This window comes from Hetaerina americana, unplaced genomic scaffold (assembly GCF_022747635.1).
Source record: "Hetaerina americana unplaced genomic scaffold, ioHetAmer1.1.p SCAF_1, whole genome shotgun sequence".
Lineage (NCBI taxonomy): Eukaryota > Metazoa > Arthropoda > Insecta > Odonata > Calopterygidae > Hetaerina > Hetaerina americana.
The window spans coordinates 106274020-106290530 of record NW_027286069.1 but is presented as its reverse complement, the minus strand read 5'-3'; positions in this window follow the sequence as shown (position 1 = coordinate 106290530).

The following is a 16511-nucleotide window of genomic DNA, read 5'->3' as shown; positions in this document are numbered from 1 at the left end:
GCTCTCACCCCCGCGGGCCAGATCATCGCGACCCTGGGCCCGTCGAAGTTCGGAAGGACTTCTTTTGTCAAAAACAGATGTGCTGATACATACCTACATATGTTTTGCCATGATAAATAAATAGATGTAGTAAAGTATTCAAATGTTATCCAATCGATCTAAGAAGATATAGAGCTATATGGACAAAGAAATAAGTGATTTTATGTAATTCTCTTTCCATACATTCCTACCAACAACCTACATGTCAATATTGCCCTCAAACATACATTTTCTTTTTAGTATTTCGTAAGTACGTATGCCTCTTTTTCCAGTTACATCTTTCATCGAATCTGAGAGCATTTTCCTCCAGTATTTGGCGAGCGAAGAGTGGCGGTTATGCACAGTGCGTGGAAGTCTGATAGTTACAAAAAGAGTCTATCACATAAGGGAATGAAAAATAGCGTGTGTTACGTGAATTCATGAAGAAAAATTTCGTGCCAACAGCGTAGAAATCTCGTATGACAAGAGACAGGGGAACAATTTCCAATATTTCCAACTAGGTATGCTCAGAAATAAAGTCAAAGAGGATCCACACCGTGGTGAGGAAAAAAGAAGATCTTCACCAATCGTCTTCATCAATCAATCGTCGTGAGACGACAAACGTGTGCGTACTTTTGGAGCAATCAGACTCACTCTTTTCCCGCTACAAGGCGTGCGTTCTGCCCTCAGGGCGTGCTAACTGCCCATCATGAACGTACGTAATTTATCTGCAATGTATCATTTCTGTTCTCAAACTTGAAAAAATAGCTCGGTGATCGAAAATTTTCTAACCGCGAAGATGTGGTGTCGGCAATTATTGGCTATTTTGAGGAGCGAGACAGTTCTTATTATAAAAAGGGTATCGAACTTATTGAAAATCGCTGGGAAAAGTGTATAGAGCTGAAAGGAGATTATGTTGAAAAATAAATACATTTTTTTCCAAAATTTAATGTGTTTTCTTGGTTGGTTCGGGTACTTCTGGGATTACCCTCGTACATTGCATATTGAGCTAACAAAAAGCATGAATTATGTGCATGGGAAGGTATAATTACTCTTTACAAGACGGGCCTCAAACGTGTCCTCTTACGTCAGCGTAAGAATAATTCTAATTAACCAAGGGTTTTGCCTAAATGAATAAATATCACTATGGCATTACATTCCTAATGGAGCATAACTTATAACATTCCGCCATGTTTCCACCGGAGTAAATAACGCGTTCATTTATAAAAATTGTAATTGTAAATATATAAATTGTAGTTTGCAATTTTTTGTGTTTTCTTTGTTGGGTCGGGTACTTCTGGGATCACCCTCGTATTCCTAATTCACATATCCATCGCCTCCAGCTTGCCGCGAGTGCATAGTTGCTCCTCCTCGGTGCCCAGGGGGGAGGAGTCCAAAGGAGGGCAAGGGTTGGCGGGGTCCTGGCCAATAACCCCCCCTCCCGTCTCCGCCCCCGAATATCCTCTCGGAACCCCTTAGAATGTTACAAATCAACGGGATATCGAAATGCCAAACAGGCACCGTGCCGTACAAGAATTATATATATATATATATATATATATATATATATATATATACGATTGCGGTTTAATACTGAGGTAACTGTTAACCGAAAAATCTCGCAGCTAGGAGGAGGCTTCACGGAACTGGACGCCGGGCTATTCCATCTGCATCCGAGAGTTCTAAACTTTATGCTGACATTATAGGATCAATATTATACCTCCTAAGAATATATATATATATATATATATATATATATATATATATATATATATATATATATATATATATATATTCTTAGGAGGTATAATATTGATCCTAGTTCTAAACTCTATGCTGACATTTTAGGATCAATATTATACCTCCTAAGAATATATATGATGCAGATGGAATAGCCCGGCGTCCAGTTTCGTGAAGCCTCCTCCTAGCTGCGAGATTTTTCGGTTACCAGTTACCTCAGTATTAAACCGCAATCGTCGGCATGGCGTGGAAGGACGCTCGGCCACAATATTTGAACTGCAATCGCCGCACACGCGGAGTGAGATCCAAACTCACCAGTGGAAGCAAATCCTCGGGTACTTTTTAGGCATTTTGTGAAATAGGAGAGTATTATGAGGAAGAAGTTCTCAATATATTGACTGGAACAAGTATACGTGAACTAATGTATTAAATGCAATGAATTAGTATGTGTATGAACGTATTTTTGTGCCCACCACGGTCGCTAACTAGGTTTCAGTTTTTCACACAAGTTTTCCGACCAAATCGGACGGTATAATCACCCTAAATCTACAAGAATATATTTACAATTTTAATGTTGACATCTGTACTTGTGGTCATAACCATCACTTCTTCTCTAATTAAAAATGCTCCCTATGCTTTTCACGCTGAATGTTCTCATCTCTTTATCGTTCACATCTCAAAATGCTCTGGGTATTTGTTCGTATGGAGATTGAGCACCGATAGAGTGACCATTCATTTATTATTTAAGTATTCAACCTTGCACTCTCGTCATTATCATTTATATTGTTCCGATCACATGCTCCTACTTGCACTTTAATTTTTAATAATTGCCAAGCAGTGATTAACCTAACTTATCTGTGCCAACTAAATAAAGCAAGAGGTCTGCCACCAGCGTCATTTGTTCCGCCACTGACCAGTGGAACTTTTATCGGCGGAGCACGCTTGCGAATGACAAAGATTTAATCATCAGATTAGTGGTTAGAATAACTCCAGAATACGACGTGGCAGAGTTCACATCCCTCACTTTGTTAAGCTGCCGAGTACGGCTTGAAGAAGCTTTTAATTTTTATTTTAACCATTTTAAAGTCGACTCTTTATAACTCTTTCAAAAATCATCGTCATCTGTTTCTCTGCCGCATGACAGGTCCCGCACTCCATTTCCGTTCGGTCCGTATCTGTCCATTCTTGTCCTCCGCTGGATCCTTTATTTCTCTGTGCCTCTTTCCATCCTTGAGGCGATCCAACATTTTCGATCTCCTCCTTTCTCTACTCTTTTCCTCTTTCACCGTTCCCTAAGGTGAACCGTTCTCTTTTTTAAAGTCCTCCCCATGTCATATTTCCTATCCAGTTTCCTCTTCTCTTCTGCGTCTCTTTGAGGAGAGTTCTCTCTTCTCCACCCTTCTTCAGCACTTCCTCATTCTTCACTCCTTTCAATCATCTTATATTCTTTCCAACCTCCTCCAGGACCATCTCTGAAGTGCTTCTATTCTGTCCATCTCTCTTTTATCCAAGGTCAACATTTCTCGTCCTTTCAACATTACACTCCACACGCAGCAATTCACTATTTTCTTCCCCAGCTCAAGTTCAAGGCAACTGTAAAACAACCTTATCATTTGATTACCCGCTTTCTTTTCCATGGTGATTCTTGTTCTAATTTCAACGTCACTCTTCATCTACATAAAACCCGGCAAGCCATTGCAAGGGCGTGTGGTGTTGGGTGTGAGGTCACCATCCGTAAAACAGAATAAAACCACATGCATAACTAAATAAGGATGGGAATGGGTCCCCATTCTTATTTAATTGAGAGGCCGTAGAGCTCATTATTTCTTGCCACATGCATAACTAGCAAATGTAGGCCAATTTACACCCAAAGAGACGTATATATTCATGCGAGAAGCAATTTTTACTTACACGCATGTAAATACATACTATGCTTTCAACTAATATACTCATGCACATGCACCGACGAATATACGTTACGTATGTCTACGCAGCGTTTAATCTTGTCCTGTCTTGTAAATCGAGTCTCTGCACTATTTTTATACTGAATTTGATTTATTACTGACTGTACGGGGGAAAAAGAATATTTGTATCCATCTGTAATGGAGTCCATCTCCCTTTTCTTATATTCAAGTTTTTACCTATCATGCTTTACTTTCATACCAATACATACCTATGCCTTTCGACTTGCTCAATCCTTGCTCCATTTACTGTTACATTCATGCACTCTCTATCATTCATTTTCATCACTTTTGTCTTTTTAATATTTCCATAGTCTTCCATCCATTTTTGCATCTATGAACTTCTTTACAATGTCTCCACATCATCCGCAAGTTCCACCATGCCATCTGCGAATTCTATGCTGCTTTTCCTCTCACCCCCAATACTTATCGCATTTTCTCCTGTTATGGCGCTGATAATCACTTCCTCCATTCACGTAGGTGTTTAATAATATACCTTATAGACACCAAGCCTGTCTTTCTCCTATACCCTTCTCTATCCACGCTGCAAATGAATTATTTACACATAATGTTGCATTTAGTGTCATGTATATTTCCTTGATCAATCTTCTGTCTTTCTAAGCCACCTATTATGTTTTCAGAACACGCTTTAGCTTATCCTATTTATCACGATAAAATACCTTTTCCAAGTCAACGAAACATACACTTATTCCTTTTCCTCTTCCTCCAGGCTATTCCCTCGAGGCCCTCAAAAGTCCGATTGCATCTCTCGTAATCCATATTTTTGCAACAAGTGGTATTAAAGTTATGATGCCATGGCCATAGTATTTCTTTGTACCTATTGTTATGGGTATCAGTATATATTAAAGTCTTTACCAAATCATCTTTTCTTAATCCTGGGTCATATTTCTTATTACATAACTGTACACCATGCTCTATACCCTGATCATTTAAACATCCGAAGAATCCAATTGGGATTTCGCGTATTCCAGCTATTCCTATTCTTCATGTCATGTATTGCTTTTATTATTTCAGTTTTCAATGTACCCGGGCCTTTTCACATCTCCTATTCTTTCCTTTTTTCGATATTCATTTCCTATGATCTTTCTCTTGCTAGATCCTAATCCTCCGTGCAATCTTTTCATTACCTCGTATTCATTATGTCGTTTTTTCATAAATGTATTCAACTTCTATTATTTAACTTTTACTTCATCTGTCCCCTGTAAACATCCTTACCTTTTAATGAAGCAAATCATACCGCTCTTTCCTTGCTAGTATCCTGGATACCATCGTATTTCTGTTTAAGGCATCTTTCCTTAGCTTCTTGTGCTTCTGTCCTAATTCATTGCTCAGCTTCCTATTCAATGCTCTATTATGTTCCCCATTACTTATTTTAATTTTCTTCCATTTTTATTAAAGTTTCTATTGCTACCTAAGGCTTTTCTACTCTTTTTTCTTCATAGTATCCAATTTCCTTTTCTATTGTTCTTGTCATGAGTATACATGTCTTTCATTTTATTCTTCACCGTGTCTCTTCTGCGTTTTCATTTTCATTTTTGCCTTCAGTAATAGCCATTGGGAGTATTTTGGCAAAGTTTTTTTTCCATTTTCTCCACTCTTCTACATTTCCTATCCTCACATAGTTTCCCTTTTCAATCTCCTTTAATGATCTCCTCATCCCAGTCGTTAGTGACACATGATCACTAGAGATTCCAGCACCTGGCAAGCCATATGATTTCTTTGCAGCATTCCTATACTCATCCTCTGCTAAAATACAATGTATTCTACAGTATATTAGTCTATAGTCCGAATTCTATCCCCTGGTGAGATCCATTCATATATACTTCTTTTATGGATTTTGATCCACGCTTTAGGAATGAAAAGTTTCCTTTCCTGACAAAATTCTTCCGTCAGATCGTCCTCAGATCGTCATCATCTGCCTGGATATTATTAATGCAAGACCATTTTTCTGCATACTACCTTTCTATACTATAATAACTCAATCCTTGCTCATAACGAAGGTTTTATTCGAATTTTTATACGAATTCCGTCTCCGTTTCATGCAATGGGCATTTATTTTATAATAAACGATTGAATATTAAAAATTTCAATCATACCTTTGAGAAAACTATTCCTCGATAGTTTTATTGTAAAATGATGTTGTCCAGAGCCATTAAGTTTTGTACGAAATACAGTTACGTCTATTTATTATTCTACGAATTTTACCGTTTTGAAGTAAATGCCATGATTAAGGCTAGATAAATACGGTTTAGTCCTTGCAACGACAGCTGGAACTTGAATGTGGACCCAGGTGGAACTTGAATGTGTCCTCACTCATTAATAATGCTCTCCTCGCAGAAATCGACCATCTCACGCCTTCGATTATCGATTGTAACCCGGAGAACCTTCGTGAGTGTTGTGTGTGTTATGACGGCAACAACAAGCGCGTTGGCAATTTATGATGACGTCGCACGAACTGCAGCTCTTTAACTGTAGTTCAATTTAAGTATTCATAAGCAAGTAAATACCGAAATACGATGAACATCAAAAGCTGTGTGAATGTAATATCACGGGTTGGGTACTCGAGCAATATCGAAGGCACATCACTTCACAGACTTTTCAAACTGACCATAACGGAATAGCGGACTTTTTTGACCGCATTTATTCATCAAATTGCCCGTCTCACGGCTCTAATGCCAGTTCGTGATATTGTTTTTTTTGTTTATTGGGGTAATTTAGGTTTTTTTAATGTGAAATCACTACGGCAATGGAAAAGACGTGGATTCGTAACGTTTTCTCTTTAAATATTCATCTCATTCATTGAGCCAAATTGTAACATTATACATTAAACGTAGGTTTTCCCGCAATGATATATTCATGTGCCATAAAACTTCCATGGGGACTAAGAGATTTTATAATTCCTTGCCACTTATTAAAGTTATGCTGAAATGAAAGGAATAATTTAATTTGGTTTCCGTATCGAAAAATGTGTTGCAAAGAAAACACTTTGCATTCATTAAAAGGGAATTTCCCGACTCCTAGAGCTCCATTATTTGAATAAGGACAATCGCCAGGGGCATTTGTGATATCCAGCATTTAACTGAGTGACAAGGAAGGTACGAATGAAATGGGAAACGGACGGAAGTACAGGAAGTGTTTTCCATGATTGAATTTCCAACTGCTGCTAATACGAATATCTGAAAATCCCAGAGAAAACGTGTAAGACATATCGCCGATACCGTCAAGAACGTTCTTCGATTCTGTAGATATAAGAGTCGCTGAATTTTAATACATTTACGTCAATCTTTTCTTTGAAGTGCATATCGAGGATACCTTAGCATCTTTCGCAATTCATCCTCACAAGTTTTTTTTATAACAAGTAAGACCTTTCTGCCTTATAAAAGGAAAAGGAAGACAAGAGTGTTCTTTTTTACTTCGAGGAAGGTGGTTAGGCAACCAAAATGTTCAAAAACCAAATTTGTGAGTGCCTCTTTTTTTGTTTCTGAGTTTTATATATCATCGCCACGCTAGAGGCTGGCTTTATGTTTGAATGTATGAGTGTGTGTGTGCATACACAAACACACACACACACACACACACACACACACACACACACATATATATATATATATATATATACATAGGGCCCAGGGCGTTGAGCGTTGAACTACTGATTGGAGGGTCCCGGGTTCGATTCCCGGGCACTGGCACTCTGGGCACCTGCAGCTCCACCCAAGCTATGCGATTTTCGGGTACCACATCTTCCTGGGAAACCACAGGGAAAAGAACTGGCCCCCCTACCCTACGCCGTCGGGCTTAGTACTAGGACAATCACAATTTCAGGAAGTTTAAATTTTCGGTCAACTCTAAGGAATTCTTCACGCCAGACTTTTACGTGCTTCTATTTGTATTTTAGTATTATAGCGTGCCGTCTAAGTGTTATATTACCCTCGTAAGTGCTTTTACACCATCGATATATATATATATATATATATATATATATATATATATATATATATATATATATATATATACATATACATATACATATATACACACACATATCACCATCACCTACCAATATATATATATATATATATATATATATATATATATATATATATATATATATATACATATATATTGGTAGGTGATGGTGGTGTGTATATATATAAAATATACATATTTATATAATGCATATAAAAAGAGCACTAGCGAACAAAAATAAAAACACAAACACACAAAAAAGAAAGGAAACTCATACGTGTCCGAATTTTCGGTGGTCAAGCCACCTTTCTTAAGGGAGAGAAGGAAGGAACTGACAGTCAGTTTCTTCCTCCTCTCCCTTGAGAAAAGTGGCTAGACCACCGAAAATTCGGAAACTTGTGCGTTTATTTTATAAATTTAAAGTTAAATAGCCATATTTTCGATATTTATATTAGCTTATATCTCTCGCTGCCTTTTTGGTTTATCACAAACGCCCCTTAAGTGCTATTCTTAACCAATTGGAGGTAACCTTCAATAGATATCACGCATTGTTATGCAGTTATCCCCGTATGACGTACTCTCAGGAGGCCTTTTTTGATGGCATATGAGCCTAGAGCTGCTATTGCCCCAGTCATTCTCTCTCTCTCTCTTCACCCTGATCCATTTTTTCACTTTCCCGTCCATTTTGTATTCAGCTGTGCGCTATGAAGTTAAACCGCATGGGTTCGCAGACTCGAGGGCAGTTGCTTGAAATGCCCGTCGTTTGCCACCCCTGAGGAGACTATTCAGTTGATCGCCCGGGGGCGGAGGGCATCGGTCGTAACCCTACCCCCCGCGTGTTACTTCTCGGTGCGGTCGTTTATGCATGCGGCTCACACGCCTCAGAGGATGGCAAACGCCCCCATCGAATTGCCTCGATCTCCGCCCCCTCACCCGTTTCCCGCTCCGGGACAGTGCTGACCCCGAGTGCCTAGGGCCCCACCCCTCCAATCCATCCAAGACCTTTGCTCCTCGTTTGAAACGTCTTCTGACTTCTGATAATTACATGTGTTTCGTGTAACTTTGCCGTGTGTAGATGAATGTTGGATGGATTCTTTTTGTTAAATATTCACTTGATTTTTAGATAGAAATAATATTGTTGCCAAAGGCTTTCCATGTGTTGTCAATGGCTTCAAATTAAAGAGGGTGGGCAACTGACAAGATATACAGGGGGCCAAAAACTATTTCAAATCCTTGTGACACTGAAGTATATTGAGAGTATATCATTTTGGGCTAAAGTTTTAGAATTTAAGTGATCCGTATTTTCCATGCGTTGGTGAGTAAAAGTTGACCATCACAATAACCCAGCAGTTGAGAGCTGTCGATCATCCCTCATGCTGGAACTATTCGAGATAACTTCCTCCTCTCTCAGAATCAACAATTGCCTAATTCTTCAGGAAACTCATGAGAATCATTTCGATAGGTCTTTAATTTCAAAATCATTTTAATCCGTCCTCAACCGGATAAAAATTGAAAGTAGGGTTTTTTTTGGAAGGTCGGATTGGAATTCGAAAAAATGCCTATTATCCAGCCAACTGCTAAGGAGTCACGTGGCGATTACAATGAAGAATAGTTCGACTATTTGATATTTTTAACTTGCTAATACGTCATCTTGGCTCATCAGTAGGTAAGAGTTTTTAACATTTGGTTTGCTGTTTCTTCTCAGCTGCCTCATTGTTGTTTTGGCCGCATTTACTTACAAAATTTACTTGTTTTGAGCCATTTATTGATTTAAGCAGCATGCAAAGGAGCACTAGGGTGTGTGGCAGGGGGTGAATACAAACCAGGCTAATTTTGGCTCGAATATGACCCCACCGCGGAGGGACACACTATATTTCGGTCGGAAAACCGTCTCTCCCTCCCTTTATTTCATTTATTTATTCCACCAATTAATTTAAATCTGCTCTTCGGTTACTTTCCAGGTCACTCCGATGGGTTCGTTCTTATCGTTTCTTTTAATCCTTTTGACCTATCACGAGGCTAGGAAACAATTTCTTGACTAATTATGTAAAAAAATAATGCATGGCAATCGTTTTGATAACATTTTATGGGGTCATTATTGCTTGAATTGTTCCCAAGCGGACACGGAGTTAAATGGCCCCATATATTTCTCCGTGGGGAGTTTATTGATCCGCTCTTGCTTTATCCAGGGCCGGGTCTTCCTCCCTTGCATCGAGCGTCGTCGCTCTGCTGCAGAGAAATGCCCTAGACACCTCTTTTGCTTCGCAATTATTTCTCTCCTAGATTCAAAGTGTACAAATGTGATTACTTGTGACACCCTAATGGCATCAATAATTTTACATGACTTCTGTGTTACTCGGCTCGACTTTATGGAACTTCGTTATGAAATTGGAAAATGAAAACCTTGTAAGTTCCCCTGAATTTAAATGCAACAATTTCATTGCGTAAAAATCATTCGCCTTAACCAGGATTCAAACCCGAATCCCTCGATGTCCGGCCGACTGATTTAGCCAGTTATCTGCTGAGCTTTTACCCTCATATATTTTGGGGGCTTTGAAGGAACAAGATGTTGTGACGAAATACCGAACATACAATGTCACTGGCATTCGTAGTCGTGCGCGAAGTGCCACAGTCCGCGAGGTTAAAGCCAAACACCATTGTGTTTTTACCTTAGACAAATTCCACGAAGCTGAAAGAGATGCCTCGACAGGGATCCGGGTTTGAATCCCGGTTAAGGCGAATAATATTTATACTCTGAAATTGTTGTTCATTTTGATGCACATTTAGCGGATGACTACGTTAAAAGATACTGTCGCGGCATCTCCCGCAGTTTCTTGGGATTTTTCATTGAATTTCATGAAAAACGATCGGGTTCTTTGAGCAGTCGCTATCATCCGCGACAAAATACAGGATTGTTTTTCTCTTTTGGATTTTGTAAATACTGTATTTTGGAGCTGATGATATCGAATATTTGACGATATAGGTCGTTTTTAAATTGAAATTCAGTGAAACTTAAAAAAATTTAATTTTCTTATTTCTAATTTTAGGCGCTCGTGGTCGTGGTAGTTAATTCTTCCCGACGAGTGAAAAAAGACTGCACGCGAAGCCGAGGCAGATTATTTTTATTGGGACTCCCTAATTCATTTATCTCGCATCTGAAGGATTAAAAAGAATATGCAGATGCGTGAATGGGGGGTCGGGGGTTTGTTGGTTGGCGGAAAGGGGAGGGGGGCTTGTATATTTCCGCTTACAGGACTACTTCACCTTCGCTGGAGGGTTTGTGTATTTTTTGCGTTCCGGACGATTTTTTGGCGTGGAGGCCTCTCTTTCCCTTTCATGTTTGCTAACTGCCGACCTAATTTATAAATGGGCGCATCACGGAAATTCGTGAGAGAAGGGAAACGAGAAAGGGGCGAGCGTTTTGGTTGCACGAGGCGGGTGTAGTGTTGCCTTTTGCCCACCAGGTGGCCGCACAGAGCGCCGTGTTGCGGATCCCTGCACTGCCGGTCTCCTCCCCCACCCCTCATCCCTCTTCCCCATTCCACCCCCCGCCCCACCCCCCTGCACACACAGGGTGAGGAGGAGGGCGGCGGATCAGCCATCGGACGGGCCCCACGAAAACAGCGCCGCCATTCGAACAACAGAGGTAAATGCCAAGGGTGGGAACCCCAAGACAAATCATCACTCTTTACGCCCACCGACGTCGCTAACGAGACTATACCGCGAGAAGCAATTGATTGGTGAATTCTCAACTCATTTACGAAGCTTGATCTGCTTTCTTTCCCTAAAATTTCGATAAATTATGGCTACATTAAGAAATTAAGTGATCTGTGTGCCGTGATCTTGGTTCACTTATGAGGTGGTTTTGTGCAAGTTTGCGAACCTGATAATTAATACGATAGAAGTACCAATTGAGTGAAGAAATAAGAAATTTTATTTATTCTTCCCTCAGACCTGTACATGTTTCCTATTCGTGAATTTTGTGCCTCATCATTAGTATCTCGAGCCGAAAGTTTGTTGGCTCAAAATTGCAGCCCTCCTTCCTACCCTATCCAATTGTAATTTTACTGCACCATAAACAACACTCTTCTTTCTTGGGTTAATCTATGTGTGTTCCCCACATTTATCTTTACAACGTCACAAGGGGATATTCCTTTCTTTTATGTACTTATTAATTCAGTTTATCTCAAAGGAACCCTAACCCTTTGGCTCCTCTTCCCTGGCGGTGTATTTGGTGTTGCCTCCCTTATTCTATTGATCTTCAGCGTCTTCCTCCAGCAGCGTACCTCTACGTACATTTAATTCTCTTCTCAATTTCACTACTCCATGTTAAACTGAAACTGTTTTCACCTGCTGCTCCCTTGCTTCCTACCGTATCTCCCATGGGTTTTAGTTGTCGCATCTCCATCGTGAGATCTTTTTGTAGCCTTAGCTATTCCCTCCTTGATGTCCGACAGCCACTTTTTCCATCACTGGATGTGCTGCTTCCTAGTTTGGTGGAAAGATTATCGTTATTTCTCTCTCCTAGTGTGATTTCCTTCCACTTAGTTGACCTATCAGTTAACACCCCTCGTGAGCAGCACTTGTAACTACGGATGATAGCAAATCAATTAAGGGCTAATCGGTCGAGAAGGAGTTTCTGGCTTCCCACCCTGAGGGCGCGGGTTCAAATCCCGGCAGTGTTGAATATTTTTCAGAGGTATCTCGATCCCTACTTGAGGTGCTTTGTGGAGGGCACTTTGAGTGAGTACGCCGTCCGTCGGATGGGACGTTAAGCTGCGGACCCCTTGGCGCCTTTCATAAAGAGTAGGCTAATGCCGACGCCGGGTTTATCTCCACCCTTCATCCTTTCCTGTCCATCCCCTATGGCGCAAATGACCTTAGCTGTCGGTCGCCTCCCCATAAAACTACTAAGGAGTTTCTGGACAATTATTTTTGTTTCCGCTTTTAGTGTTACAATAAAGTTCTCTTTTATGTTATGGTCCATGTGAGTTTTTGTCTTTCAATAACACACCCTCTTAAAAAAGAGTTTTTCATTGCGAGAATTTAATTGACGGAAGAAACTTAGTTTTTTCTCATACTTTTGCTCTGAAAATCACCAGTGCTTTTGCATTTTGGTAGATGTATATATAAAAAAAACCATAAACACAGCAATCAACCGGAGGGTCGGTTCGGTAGGTGATGGTAGAGTTAACCCACTACTAAGCCCGACGGCGTGTGAAATTCATACATCAGGGTAGGGGGGCCAGTTCCTTTCCCTGTGCCGGTTATGGTACCCGAAAAATCACATAGCTTGGGTGGAGCTGGGTTTTTTGACTTATTTCCCATTCTCCTTCTACCTGTCACTAGATATGTGCTTTAACTAATGAAAACCAAGAGCACAGAATGATTAAGTATGAGATTTTGTAAATAATTACTACTTTTAAATCATACGCTTTCCAAGTGAATTTCAAAACTAAGTATCAGGCTGAAATTATTTGGAGTTTTTTTTTCTGCCGCGCATTTAAATTTAAGTTTGAAAGCGTATTCCGGCAAGAGAATTAAATAGAGCAATAATATTAAATTGAGAAATAATTGCAAGGCCGTTTCTCCTACCAGTATACGATTAAGGGTATTATGGTATGTATATAGGAGCTATGCAAGTAGTGTAAGAGTATGGCATAAAAAGACTTGTAAATTGAATTGAGAGGGTATTGATGAAGCCACTGTCTCCAGCAAAAATATTAAATCTCTTACTCGATAGATTTCAACGGGGAACACAATGATATGGGATGTTTCCCAGTTGAAGAAAGGCCGTAGTTATTAGTAACTGAGGAAAGCGACTTTGTTGAACAGGAAGCCTCAAGACAATTGAAACAGGAGATGACTATAAGAATGGACTATGCCAAAAGGATCTCAATTTTTACCTGATGAACAATTTACAGACACGTTTTTGTAGTAAAAAATACAGAGTAAAGGGCTTATGTGATTAAATTCTATGAAGCGGCGATTATTAGGAACTTACGAGGCATGACCGAAAGTTATGGGCCGTTATATTGTATTTAAATACTGGCGGGTCATAACAAAGCTGTAAGCATCCCTTTATTGATTGTTTCTGAAGGCACCGGTGTTATTGTTTTCCGATTCAGCAGTGCAGGATTCCAGGATTGGTGATCGTATTGGCTTCTCCTTTGGATTCATAATCCTTTTGAGGCAGGGTAGGTACATATAAGGAGGTAATTAGTTAGGGTTTGATAAATAAAATAAGGTAGGAATGGATTTCCATGGTAGGAATATGATTCAGCAGTTGTTTGCCTGTCGGTGAATGCAGACAACAACGTCCGCAAAAATCGTAGCTCCCGCCAGTTGAGAAATGCCTGCTGTGATTAGAATTGAGTGTACCGATGAGCAGCGGCCCGAATTTGTCGGGAGTTGAGCCTAGTTTATGGACCTACAGTAATGAGTGACAGAAATGCTAGACAATTGCGTCGAGACTTCATAAATGTGCATGATGAAGAGGGGAGTGGCAGGCCCAGTATAACCAGACCGCTGAATTCGTCCAACAAGTGAACCAAGAACTGCGATCTGGTCGACGATTGATTAACCTCTGACTGATAAATTTCCTCTTGTTGGACGCAAAACATTTACACGACAGATAAGAAGTTTAGATGTCACAAATTATGTGAAAGGTGGGTACCGAAAATAATTACCCTTATTTTGGTTCTGAAGTTTTTGATCACCCACCTTATAGTACTAACCTTTCACCCGGCGACCATTTCCCCATCTTGTACTTTTGACAACGCCTTGAAAACGACAAGAAACTCAAGACCACCGTCGTCAACTACTTGATGCCTAAGTGGCGAACTTTTATCCCGAGGGATTATAGAACCTGGTACAGCGTTACGAGAAGTGGTTAAAAGTGAAAGGCGATCATGCAGAAAACTGCAGTAGAAAACTAAAATGGTCAATAAAAATTTTTGCTGACGAATGTATTTTTTCATGGTCTAAGGGCCCTTATCCTTCGAACGTCCCTCTGATACATCCGATAGTCATCGTTTATGCAAATATAAATACAATGCGTTGATTTGAGATACGCTTTTATCAAGGACCCCGCAAGTAGATTGTGTCAAATATGAAACTAGGATAAAATAAATATCGACTGAAAAATCAAAATAAAATAAAAAATAGAAACCTAACTTTTCCAATGATGCAGAAGACATTGCAAACATTTTAAGAACGAAGAAGCATGAATAATACGCAATCGGATCTGGATAATTCAGCCAAACTAACGATCTAAAAAGAAATCTCCGTACGAACGTAGCAGGGTTAAGCTTAAAAATGTTTTCAATGGTTTCAAATTTACTTCGAATATCCGCCACTGTGTGAATTTATTTGTGAAAAACTTCCCTAGCCGTTTGGAATATTCACGACTGGAGCATATACTATTGCGAAACTTCCGAGTGCCCTTGCATCATCTGACAATGAGTGATTCAATCACAGTATTATTACCTTACTGATAGCTTCCGTCTTGCCCTGCCGTTGCTGATTCTTCTCCGTTCTGATAGTTTTTCTTTATCGTAATTAGATTTCCAGGCTTGCCCTTCTGAAGAAATATTCGTGATAATTCGCAGTTAGGTAGTTAATTTGAACTGACAAATTGAATCAGCCTCGAATCTCAACATCCTATCCTAAATTTTTTACCCATAATTTCGCCTAAAACCACTCTCCTGTAGTCACCGCACCTCCCCAAGCTCTCGCGGAGACTGGACGGCTCCCTTCGGACCGTCCACTTCACCACTTCTTGCCCCTCCCTCCCCCTTTCCCTGCCTGCCATTCTCTCTGTCTCAGTCTTCTGCGCTCGATAGAGTCACCCTCCTCCCCTCCCGCCACTGTCTCCATTACCTGAGCTCCCCCCACTTTATTCCCACCCTCCTCCTCCCTCCGTTCCGCAAGAGAGGGGCTAAAGGGAGAGGCCACGCCTACCGCCGCCATCCCCGCCCCCTACTCTCGTATAAGCCCCGCCTACTCGGATGCGCGACCGCGGGGGCGTGGTCAAAGACCCCTCCCCCTCCCGCCTTTGTTGCTCCATCTATCTACCTCGTGAATATTTCTCCCTGCCGCCGCAAACTTTCGTCGAACCTCGCGCTTGGTGGGCGAACTGAGGGGCAGGGAGGGAGGGCTCCAGCCCCGCCGGAGAGAGGAGGGACTTGGGGCGGGAGGACGGGGCCAGCCAGACATGCCCCCCGTCCTCTGTTGAAGGCGACTACTAAAGTTGTATCATCTATCCAAAGTTAAAGGTGATTGGTTGGGCCGCACCATATCAATGCCGGCTGTCGTTTCAATACTGGAACTACTCTACGTAAGCCCTCATCTAAAGGGCTTTTGGCAGGTGGGATCGAATGAACACCACCTTTAACCTTTTAACCAAAAGTTAAGGGAATGCTTGTGTATGTTGGGTTTTTAGATGGGCGTGTTTCCCTTCTTTGTGCTTTCCTTAGAGATGATTGCTTCTTAGAGGGCACACAAATCCCCGAATTTCTCGGTTTTTATCACAAAATCCTTATTGTTTGATCAGTATTGTATACCCTGCCCTTGCGTGCGGCCTGGACTACTAGCTTTGCTTATTACAATGACTTATCATGCTAATATTAGATGCGTATCAGACTGCTACGTTTCGTATAGTCAGGGCTTGGAACTGCAGCAGGACGCAGGGTATGAATCCATCAAATGTCACTGTCCCAGCAAGGCAGACCACTGGTCATAGAAATATAATACTCAGTCGATTGAATACTCATTTAGTAACTACCAGACTCTCAATGATTTACT